The sequence below is a fragment of the Microtus oregoni genome, unplaced genomic scaffold, assembly GCF_018167655.1.
Source record: "Microtus oregoni isolate MIOR12 unplaced genomic scaffold, Mior012 000022F_ref0000154, whole genome shotgun sequence".
Classification (NCBI taxonomy): Eukaryota; Metazoa; Chordata; class Mammalia; order Rodentia; family Cricetidae; genus Microtus; species Microtus oregoni.
Genome location: NW_024543081.1, coordinates 31,208,277 through 31,218,000, shown reverse-complemented (window position 1 = coordinate 31,218,000; position 9,724 = coordinate 31,208,277).

Below are 9,724 nucleotides of genomic sequence, written 5' to 3'. Positions count from 1 at the left end.
ATAACAATTCAAATTTTTAGATATAAAACGGATATTGACAATGAAAAACGCATTGGATGATTGTCTTAGTTTTAATTGTCAGCTTGGCATACTGCAAGAAGAGAGTCTCAGGGATGGAGTGTCTCAATCTGGTTGGCCTTGGCAGATGAGACAATGAAGAACAGTATCTCGATTGCTGGATTAAGGTGAGAAGGCCCTTTCATCAGTGCCATCCCCTGGCAGGAGATCCTGGATTCTGTGAGGATGGGGAAAGCTATCTGAGCAAGCAGAGTGTATCCTCCTCTACTCTTGACCGTGGATGGGGCGTGACTAGCTGCTTCAAGCTCCTGCCTGCCACCTTGAATTCCTGGCCGTGATGGACTGTGTAACCTGGAACTGTGAGCCAAATAAACCCTTTCTCCCTTGGGTTGCTTCTTTCGAGGTGTGTATCCCAGCAACAGGAAAGGAGGCTAAGACACTAGGGGGAAGCAGATTCGCTCCCAAGGTAGAAAGAGAAGAGAGTCTGGTGCTACAGTAATAGAAACTCCACATTGAAATACAATGGCGAGCTGGGGGGAGGGGTGTGAGAGCATAAGAAGAACAGAGCACCACTGAACCCCAACACACCAGGCACCCTACTATACATGACTTGGACTTCCCAGAGAAGACAAGAAAGCGGGAAAAAAAAAATGCTTGAAGTGATAAAATACAGTATTTATTAAAGCGACTACCAGATCTTACTGTTAACAAAAACTTGTCTCCTATAAAACCGCCTTCACTTTGTGCTTCAATATCTTGTATTCATCTTCAATATCATGTATTCCCTTGTAAGCCTATGCTTTTATTATTTTTATTTATTTTTAAGCAGTAGCTCTTTAAGCCCAAGCAGTTCCCACATACTCCTTTTGCCATGCCTTCCCTGCCATGATGGACTATATTCTGGCACTGTGAGCCAAAAAACAAAACACAAAAAAACCAAAAGCTTTCTCCTTTAAATTACATTGGTTGGAGTATTTGGTCACAGCAACAGGACAAGAAATAAGACAAGATAGGGTAGTGGAAATAAATTTTATGTGTAGATCTTATGTAACAGTTTCCTCTGAGATTAAAACATTTTATCCTGCAAGAAAACCCTTAAATCGGGAAGAAAACAACTCAAAATATCTTCAGGAAGTCCCTGAAACTGATCAGATTCACCAGGCTCCTCCTGGCCCAGAGTAAGCAATAAAAGATGGGATTCCTACCGGGGCAGTGGTGGCAAATGCTTTTATTTCCATCACTCAAGAGGCAGAGGCAGGTGGATCTTTGTGAGTTCGAGTCCAGCCTGGTCTACCAAGCTAGTTCCAGAACAGCCAGAGTTACATAGAGAAACCCTATGTCTGAAAAGAAAAAGGGCAAAAAAAAAAAAAAAAGAGAGAGAGAGAGAAAGAAAAAAAGAAAAAGAAAGAAAGAAAGAAAATTATACCAGAAGAATGTGTAACTAACACCGTTAAGATTTCTCCCAGACCTGAAGTAGTTGGCATCAATGAGAACTCCTCTGGCACATTTTGCATCCATTAGTCCATTCATCCAACAGCCTGGGTGTAGATGAGGAAAGTGATGCCAATACAATCATCTTGGCCAAGGCCAAGCAACAGGGTTGAACTAGACCACACACACACACACACACACCACCACCACCACCACCACCACCACCACACACACACACTAAGCAGGCACCAGTATGCAGAGGATGTAGCAGAAGAAAGCTGCTTGGGTGGGACAGGCCGCAGAACAAATGTGGAAAGCCCTTTAGGGAACCCCATGCATGCCCAGCCCAACATCTCTGCCCATGGAGGGAGTCCCCGACCTGTCTGGACTACTTCCTTTTTTTTTTTTTTAAGTGGGCTTGGTCCATTGTGGCCTAGGAAGAGTCATAGACAGGGGTTGAGGGATGGAAGACAGGAAAACACATCCCAGCTCTCTGCCCTGCGTTTGCCAATAACTGCTCCTCATATCCTTCTTTCTGTTTACTTGTTTGAGGGTTTGGTTATGTAACTCAGGCTGATCTTGGAAATCCAATAACCCCTGCCTCAGTCTCTGGACCTTCTGGACCTCTTCTTGATTCTGTGATTGAAATTTGAGTTTGAAATTTATACCCTAGCAATGCTGAAGCATGCACGGGCAGCCCATATATGGCGGTTCTGTCGAACTTGTCCATGTTGGGTTTCACGGTCTACGTTGATGAGGACGACTGACCAGGTCTCTTCCTAGGTTCTGCAGTTAAATGGAGGGTAAATGTGTGCTTTAGGTTCCGAGCCACATTTCTTGCAACCAGTTCCTGGTTTTTCATCTCTTAGACAAGAAACGGGACTTCTCCATCCGCGAAGGGGAGAGAAGAGTCTACATCATTGATGCGATTCTTCTGCCAGATATCAGAGCAAACCCATGATTACAGGGTCTAAGGCATGGGGAATATCTGAAAGATGGGGCACAGCCCCTAGTGTTCCCTCAGAACAGACCAGTGGAGTAGTGCTGTCTTACAGAAATAAGATCATCCGTGGACTCTCTTCCCTTCCCCCTCCCTCCACCTGCCTACCTGTCTACCCCAGCCAACCCTAGGATAGAGCCTCGAAGGCCCCATCTTCTGGCTCCCTCCTGTGTATCCTGCTCCCTGACCCAGCGTGATGTCAGGACTCACTGTCATGTGTTCTTGCTGCCCTCCCAAGTGTCATGCCTTTCCTGCCACAAGGGACAGATAACGCCCGATGAGACTCTTAACCAAAGCACAGCTTCTTCCCTCCGTGTCCGTGACAAGAAAAGAAACTAACATTCAGGGTTTGAGCCACCCTCCAATCCTCCACCCACTTGGCATATATTTCGGTGTCTGTGGTGCAATGCACAAGACTGTGCTTCCCAAAGATCGTCTGTTTAGGTGCTCCCATCAGATCTGTCACTGCATGTGCCTTACTCACTTCGCTGTTTGGAATGATATCAACTGGCCCACTTTTTAAAAGCTTTCTCCTAAATAACAAAACACATGGAATTACCAGTATGTCACTCGACGTGCAGAATATGTGATGTAGTAGATGAAATCAGTGCTTTCTCTTTTTCTTTCTCCTTTTCTTTCTTTCTGCTTTATTTTCCTTGCATAGGATCTTATGTGCAAGAAATTGCCTCAAATTCATTTTTCTGTGTGTGGTTTTTTTTTTTTTTTGGTTTTTTGTTTGTTTGTTTTTCAAGACAGGGTTTCTCTGCAGCTTTGGAGGCTGTCTGGAACTAGCTCTTGTAGACCAAGCTGGCCTCGAACTCACAAAGATCCGTCTGCTTCTATCTCCCTTCAAATTCATTTTCTAAATGAGAGACTGACCTTGAACTTCTGATCTTCCTGCCTCAACCTCCCAAGTGCTCTAGGCTTGCAAGGGTGTGTCACCGCAGTTGGTTTGTGGAGTGCTGGAAGGGATCCAAGGCTAGGCAAGTACTCTACCAAGGCTAGAAACAAGAATGCCAGGCAAACGCTTCGCCAAGCTTTAGCTCCAGTCTGGTGTTTTTGAGGCACCTAACATCATCTTGGCTGTCCGCTCTAGGGCTCTTGCAGGGGTGGGGCCCAAACCTTCCCCACTCACCAGGGCTCTCCTCCAGCCCTCCCTCCACGCTTTACCCAGCACGGAAACTAAGAAGTCCCTTGAGAGCACGCTGATGCCAGTGGGGAGGAAGTGTTGGCTAGCCATCAAGGAGGGCTAGCCCGCCCACTGTGGCCAGAATTTCAGCACTGAATTCCACAAAGAGTGGTTTGTGCTGACCAGTTCATCTGAGTTCCACATGAGACGTGTAAGCCAGACACATGCCTTGTTGGGGAGCCCAGTATTGCCCACCCTGGGTCCCGCCACCAGAGCTCAGTTGTGAGTTTCAGCCACCCTCCCAATCAGTGACCATGAACTCACCCATATGTCCCTATGGGCTGTGTTGAAGTAGGTGACATCCCCCGCCAGCCTTTGGCACTCCACAAGGAAAAGACAGCTTGAGTCCTCAGAGCCCTTGCAGGCTGCAGATCTATTTTCCCCGTGGCTCTGTTTGCCTTTGAAGTAACGCGTGACTTGTATTGAGCACCATGTCGAGGGAGGCTGTTTAATGTCAGCCAAAGAAAACAAGCCAAGGGTGCACTGACAGCTGGCTGGTGGCTTATGATTCACCTGAGGACAAACTGAAACCAGGCTGCTTTCAAGGGGCTGCTACCGAGGGTACATTCAATCCCCAGATGGGCTTTTTCCTGTGGGACCTGGGCTTGCCACATCTCCCAGGTCACTTCGGCTCTGCGAAGGTGGGGAAGTGGAGGGTTCTTTGAACAGCAGGACCTCCAGATGCCAAGTGCCAGCTTCGTTTTCTGACGGGTGGTAACCCAAGGTGGCTTCCATCAGCTTCTCCCCTCAGAGCTTTTGATTGGAAGTGTGGTCCTCTACTTTGCTTGCCTCTCGGAACTGTATCCGTGTTGAACGGAACGCGGCACAGAGCCCAGGCGGGATCTCTGGAGCAGGGCTTATGAAGTTGAGTTGGAGTGCGTGGGTAGAGGCCTACCGTGCTTTCAAACAGCAGGGTCCTGCCCTTGAGTTCACCAGGATGCGTGAAGACTATTGCAGAGTACCAGCCTGCTTCGAAATGGGATAGCTTGGGGGTAGGCAGGGAGGAATCAGGACTGGGGTGAAGTGTTGTGAGTTAGATATTGATTCAATGCCCCCCCAAAAAATGCATAGACTGGAGTCTAGGCCCCCAGAGTGGCTTACTGGGAAGGGGGGGGGGGCTTTTTAAGAAGTGAGGCCTAGAGGGAGGTCTTCAGCCCTTAGACGAAGTTGTGAGTACCCGTCTGTCTCTTTCTGCCTTCCTGTTCCAAGATGTGACTTCTTCCTTCTGCTGTTATCCATGATGAGGTGACAGAGCCAAGCAGAGAAGGGAAGACCCATTCTGTTTTTACTAGTGTTGAGAACTATAAACTGGATAAACACCTTTGCCCTACAAAATTAGCGTGTCTGGGGTATTTTGTTATAGTAAAGACAAGTAAATGCAAGGGTTAATTTTCTATATAAATGCACAGGCTCTCCCCATGTAACTTGGTCTTTTTCAAGATAATCGTGAAAGGTTAATTGTGTTTCCAGGTCAGTGAAATCCTTCAGGATACAGTACTCAGGAAATACTTTACGGATTCACTTGGCAATGAAAAGGGACTGATTTGGAGAGGTAGGAGCAACCAACATAAGCCCAGAAGCTGTTCCCAGGGCGGGACGGGGGGGGGGGGGGGGGGGATTGGGAAGGCAAAGATCAAACAAATGAGAACACAGGTTCCTCTTGGGGGATTTCAACAGAAGGACCCAGGAATGACGGTGAATACACCTTTTCGTCTGGTCTTCAGGGTCTGTAGAAATATTAGACGTGTCACATGGCTCACTTAGGAAACAATGGGCAGCGGAAAACTCAGTTTTAAAGAAAAAGAGAGAGAGAAAGAAGGGAAAGAAGGGGAGAGATGAGAAAAGGGCAAAGCAAAGCATAAGTTAAAGAAGCCAGGGACAGTTAAGTCACAGAAATCTAGACGGAAGCTGTGCTGAGATTTAGTAAACTTCTCATCTGAAAAGGACCCTGTGGGGTCTGGACGGAATCATCTCTGCCATCTGTTTTAGTGACTTTTCTCTTCCCTGTGACTAAATACCTGAACGAAGCAATTCCAGGAAGAAAGGCTTTGTTTTGGCTCACAGCTGATAGGGGGAAGGCATGGTAGGCCGGAGTGTGAGGGGCCGGTGAAGTCGCACGTACAGTCAGACAGGACTCACGGTGCTCAGTTCCTGCTCCCCTTTCTACTCATTCCAGAACCCCAGTTACGGCATGGGGCCGCCCACACCCCAGGTAGGTCTTGCCACCTCCGCTCACCTCACCTAGAAAACCCCTCACACACGCCTCTTAGAAGCCTGTTTCTCTTAATCCCAGCACTCGGGAGGCAGAGGCAGGCGGATCTCTGTGAGTTCGAGACCAGCCTGGTCTACAAGAGCTAGTTCCAGGACAGGCTCCAAAACCACAGAGAAACCCTGTCTCGAAAAACCAAAAAAAAAAAAAAAAAAAAAAAAGAAGCCTGTTTCTCCAGCAGTACTGGGTGCTACCATCCTCACAAGATTCGACACCATAGTGTCCTTTTCTCTGCCAAGGAAGACAACACAAAGCCACTCTGACTCAACTCTGTGGCAGATGGGAGAAGAAGGAAGTGGCACCTGTAGCAAGGGGGACAATTGGATTCCCCACCCCCACTGCCACCCAGAGGAAGGAGCCGGAAGCATCAACGGAACCAAGGCAGGAGCAACCTTCGGAACATGCACGTGATAGACAGCTGCTAACAGTTTCTTGTCACCTCTGTGTGACTGTCCTTCCCAAACCACAGAGGACAAATCAAAGCCTGGGACTGGAGTTCCCTAAAAGGCATCCATTGGGAGTGAGTCTCCCATCTGTTAGTTGAGAGCAGAAGGACCTCTAGGATGCCTGAGGGTAGCCATGGATTCAGAGGCTACAAAGCCATGGACGATCTGTCCAGTGTGCTTTCGTTCATCATGGAGAACTTAAACATGGGAGTAGGTTAGGAGAGTGGGCTACCAAGCGCATGCTCACTGTCAGGCTCGTTAGCTGCCCCTCATCCTGCTTTCCCAGACTCTAGGCATCGTGTTCAGTTAAGGAGAGATCGGGTGGGGCTAGCCTGAGAACAGCCCCACAACAGGCCAGGGACAGTGTGCCCCCTGCCCCCCAGTTTCCTTGATCCCAATTGATCGCCCTAGCCCAGCCTCAGGGCCACTTCAAGGTTAAAAGAAGGCACCGAGGGTTTTAAGAACTGTAACTGCTGTAGACTGTAAAGGAGGCCTAAGGATCTGAATTTCAAGAGGGGAACAATATTCTGTAGTGCCTACCATTTTCTGTGATTTGTTAAAGACCATAGTGTCCTGAAATGATCGGGGAAGCTCCAGCCATTCGGACTCTGGAAGGCGGGATCACCTGCAGCTGTCCCCAGACTGAGTCAGGCTGGGGCTGTTCTGGGTTCATCTCAACTGATAACTTATCCAACTTGGTTCTTCCTCAGTTGAGATGCTGGTGTTTTGGGGGCCTCTTTCCAGCTGTTCCCTTTCCCGACACCCCCCCTTTCTGTTCCCTGCAGCCTCCACCCCCCTCCCACGGCGCCCTCAGCACTGCCAGACAAATGGAAGTCTCAAAAACTAAGGTCCTGGGTTCCTGTGGCCTTTGCAGGTACTGTTTACCTCACCTGAGCTCTTCCATGCTCTTTACACACAGAGACATGGATACAGACAGACAGAGAGACAGACAGACAGACAGACACACACACACACACACACACACACACACACACATACACATACACACACACTCTGCCACCACCACCTCCCATTCCAACCTGGTTGACCCCTTTCTCCAGTACTGATAAACAGATGTGCCACCCAAGCTTGTCTTTTTATTTTTTATTATTATATTTTTTTAAATGTATGTAATGGGGAATTGGAGTCAGGTCTCCATGGTTACCTCACAAGAACTTTACTGACTGAGTCATCGTCTCCAACTTCCATTTATTTTTTTTTATCTTATTTTTGGTTTTCTGAGACATAATATCTCACTATGTAGCTCTTCCTAACCTGGGACTTCCTATAGAGACCAGCCTGGCCTCAAATTCGTAGCCCTCACCCAGATTCAATCTTAACCTCCCACCACACTTGGCCTCCCCTCGTGACCACAGGGCTGACAAGAAACTGCCCAGCACCACTAGAGAGGGTCATATTGCAAATTGGTAGCCCAGGGGAAAAACCAAAACAAAGATTGAAGCGTAGCATATCTCTTTGGAATCATAGGAAAGTGAACTGGTGGGGTAGGACCCGCTGTCCTAAATCACTGCCAGGGCCCTGCCCCTACTGGACACAGACCGAAGTGCTTGGCATGGATAGGGCTCTGCCCTTCTGAGGGTCACATAGCAGGGAGCTTAAGCAGGGATCCGTTTGGGTGCAGGTGAGTCTTGTGAAGGGCCCAGAAGAACAAGTTTCGGGCATTACTATGAATGTAGGGCTACCCTCTTCGTCTGCTCTCCCCAGGTAAGTTGGTAAGGAACCTGTTCTAGGCCTGTCAAGGTAGTTTTGGTGTTAATTCTGCCTTCTGTAAGGAAGCATTAGTGGTTAGAGCCCATGAGCAGGGAGAAGAGGCGAGTAGAGACCCTCAGCCAGTGGAGTACGCGGCAGGGCATCGGAAGGATGTCTGCATGTTGCACCAACTCGCAGGCGCTCGCTCGTTCGTCCAGGGGCCAGGAACACTGCTGAAGGCTTGTGGTAGATCCTTTCCCTTTACAGAAGAAGCTTGGCTGGGGAGCGGCGAAGGGACCAACGCCTCTGCTGAGGTCTCTATCGAACTCACATTACCCAGTCTGCTTCCTTCACCCCACGGATGTTGTTCCCAAGAGCTCCTCACGCCTCCCACATGAACATCCCCATCTCAGGAACTGTTTCCAGGGAAACGAGTGCAAGACAAGCCAGTCTTTCATAACTGCTGTGTCTGCTTGCGTCACCGCCACTGGGGTCCTACCGTGATGGGTGAGCTAGCCTGGGAACCCCTATGTCTGTCAATCTTGCACCCGGGAGGATGCATCCCGAGGGCCAAAGGGCTGGTTTCTAGTGCCCTTTGCCATCCGAAAGCACAGATGCGGTTGCTGGCCTTCTGGGAGGGGAACCCCAGGATCTCCAGACTTGAAAAGCATCCTTCCTTTTGGCATTTCCAGACAGTGCTAGGGCAGCCCTCGCCATCCTGAAGTTCTTCCGTACTTCAAAGCCAGACTCCCTCCTTCCTTAACATGTCCCACTTCCTCTCCCCTCTTCCTCGTGTAGCTGTGTTCTTGCCAGCAAAGAAAGTTGAAGGGGAACAAAGGCATATGGTTTTCCTATTAAGACTGACGCCCACGTGTGAGGGAAGCCAGAGGGAAACGTTCAAATAAGGGCAACGGAAATACGCTTATGTGGCACTCGGTTTTTGAGACTGATTTTTCTTTTTAAAGCTTACCGGAAACAGTGATGGTTCTCTTTTGTTCAGCTTGTTGGAGACCCCTCTACAGAGAGGCAGGGAAAGACAGAAGACCCCCCGGTCTGGAGCATCACACAAGTGGGCGCAAACTGAGCTGCGTTCGGTGCTGCATGAACGGGTGCAGGCTTATTTCATATGGTGGCTCATGCCTGGATTTATTAGGGTAAGGTAATGGGGACGGGGATCGTTTGGGCCTGGCCAGAGCCACATTGGGAGACCCCATCCCATCCCACCCTCTCCCTCCAAAACCTTATTTCTGCTACACACTAGCTGCGAGACTACAGTGCCACACACTTGTAATTCCCAGCACTCCAGAGGCTGTGGCAGAAGGATTGTGAGTCTGAAACCAGCCTGGTCTACAGAGAGGGAGAAACCCTGCCTCAAAAAGCTAAGGGGCTGACAGAAAACCATCTCACTCAGGAGTTAAAGAGCTCACTATACAAACCCAAACATACGAACTGGAGTTCATAGCCCCAAAACCCACCTAAGTGCTGGGTGACCAGAGTGGCCCATCACAGCCTTTCTGATCCTCAGTTTCCCCTGTTGATTGCTAGCCTTGCCACATATGACACAGCGTACTTGCATAGCACAAGTGAGGCCTTGGGTTCCATCCCTAGCAATGGAAAAGAAAGGGGAGGGAGGGAAAGCTGGAGGAGGGGCGAGAGGGGAG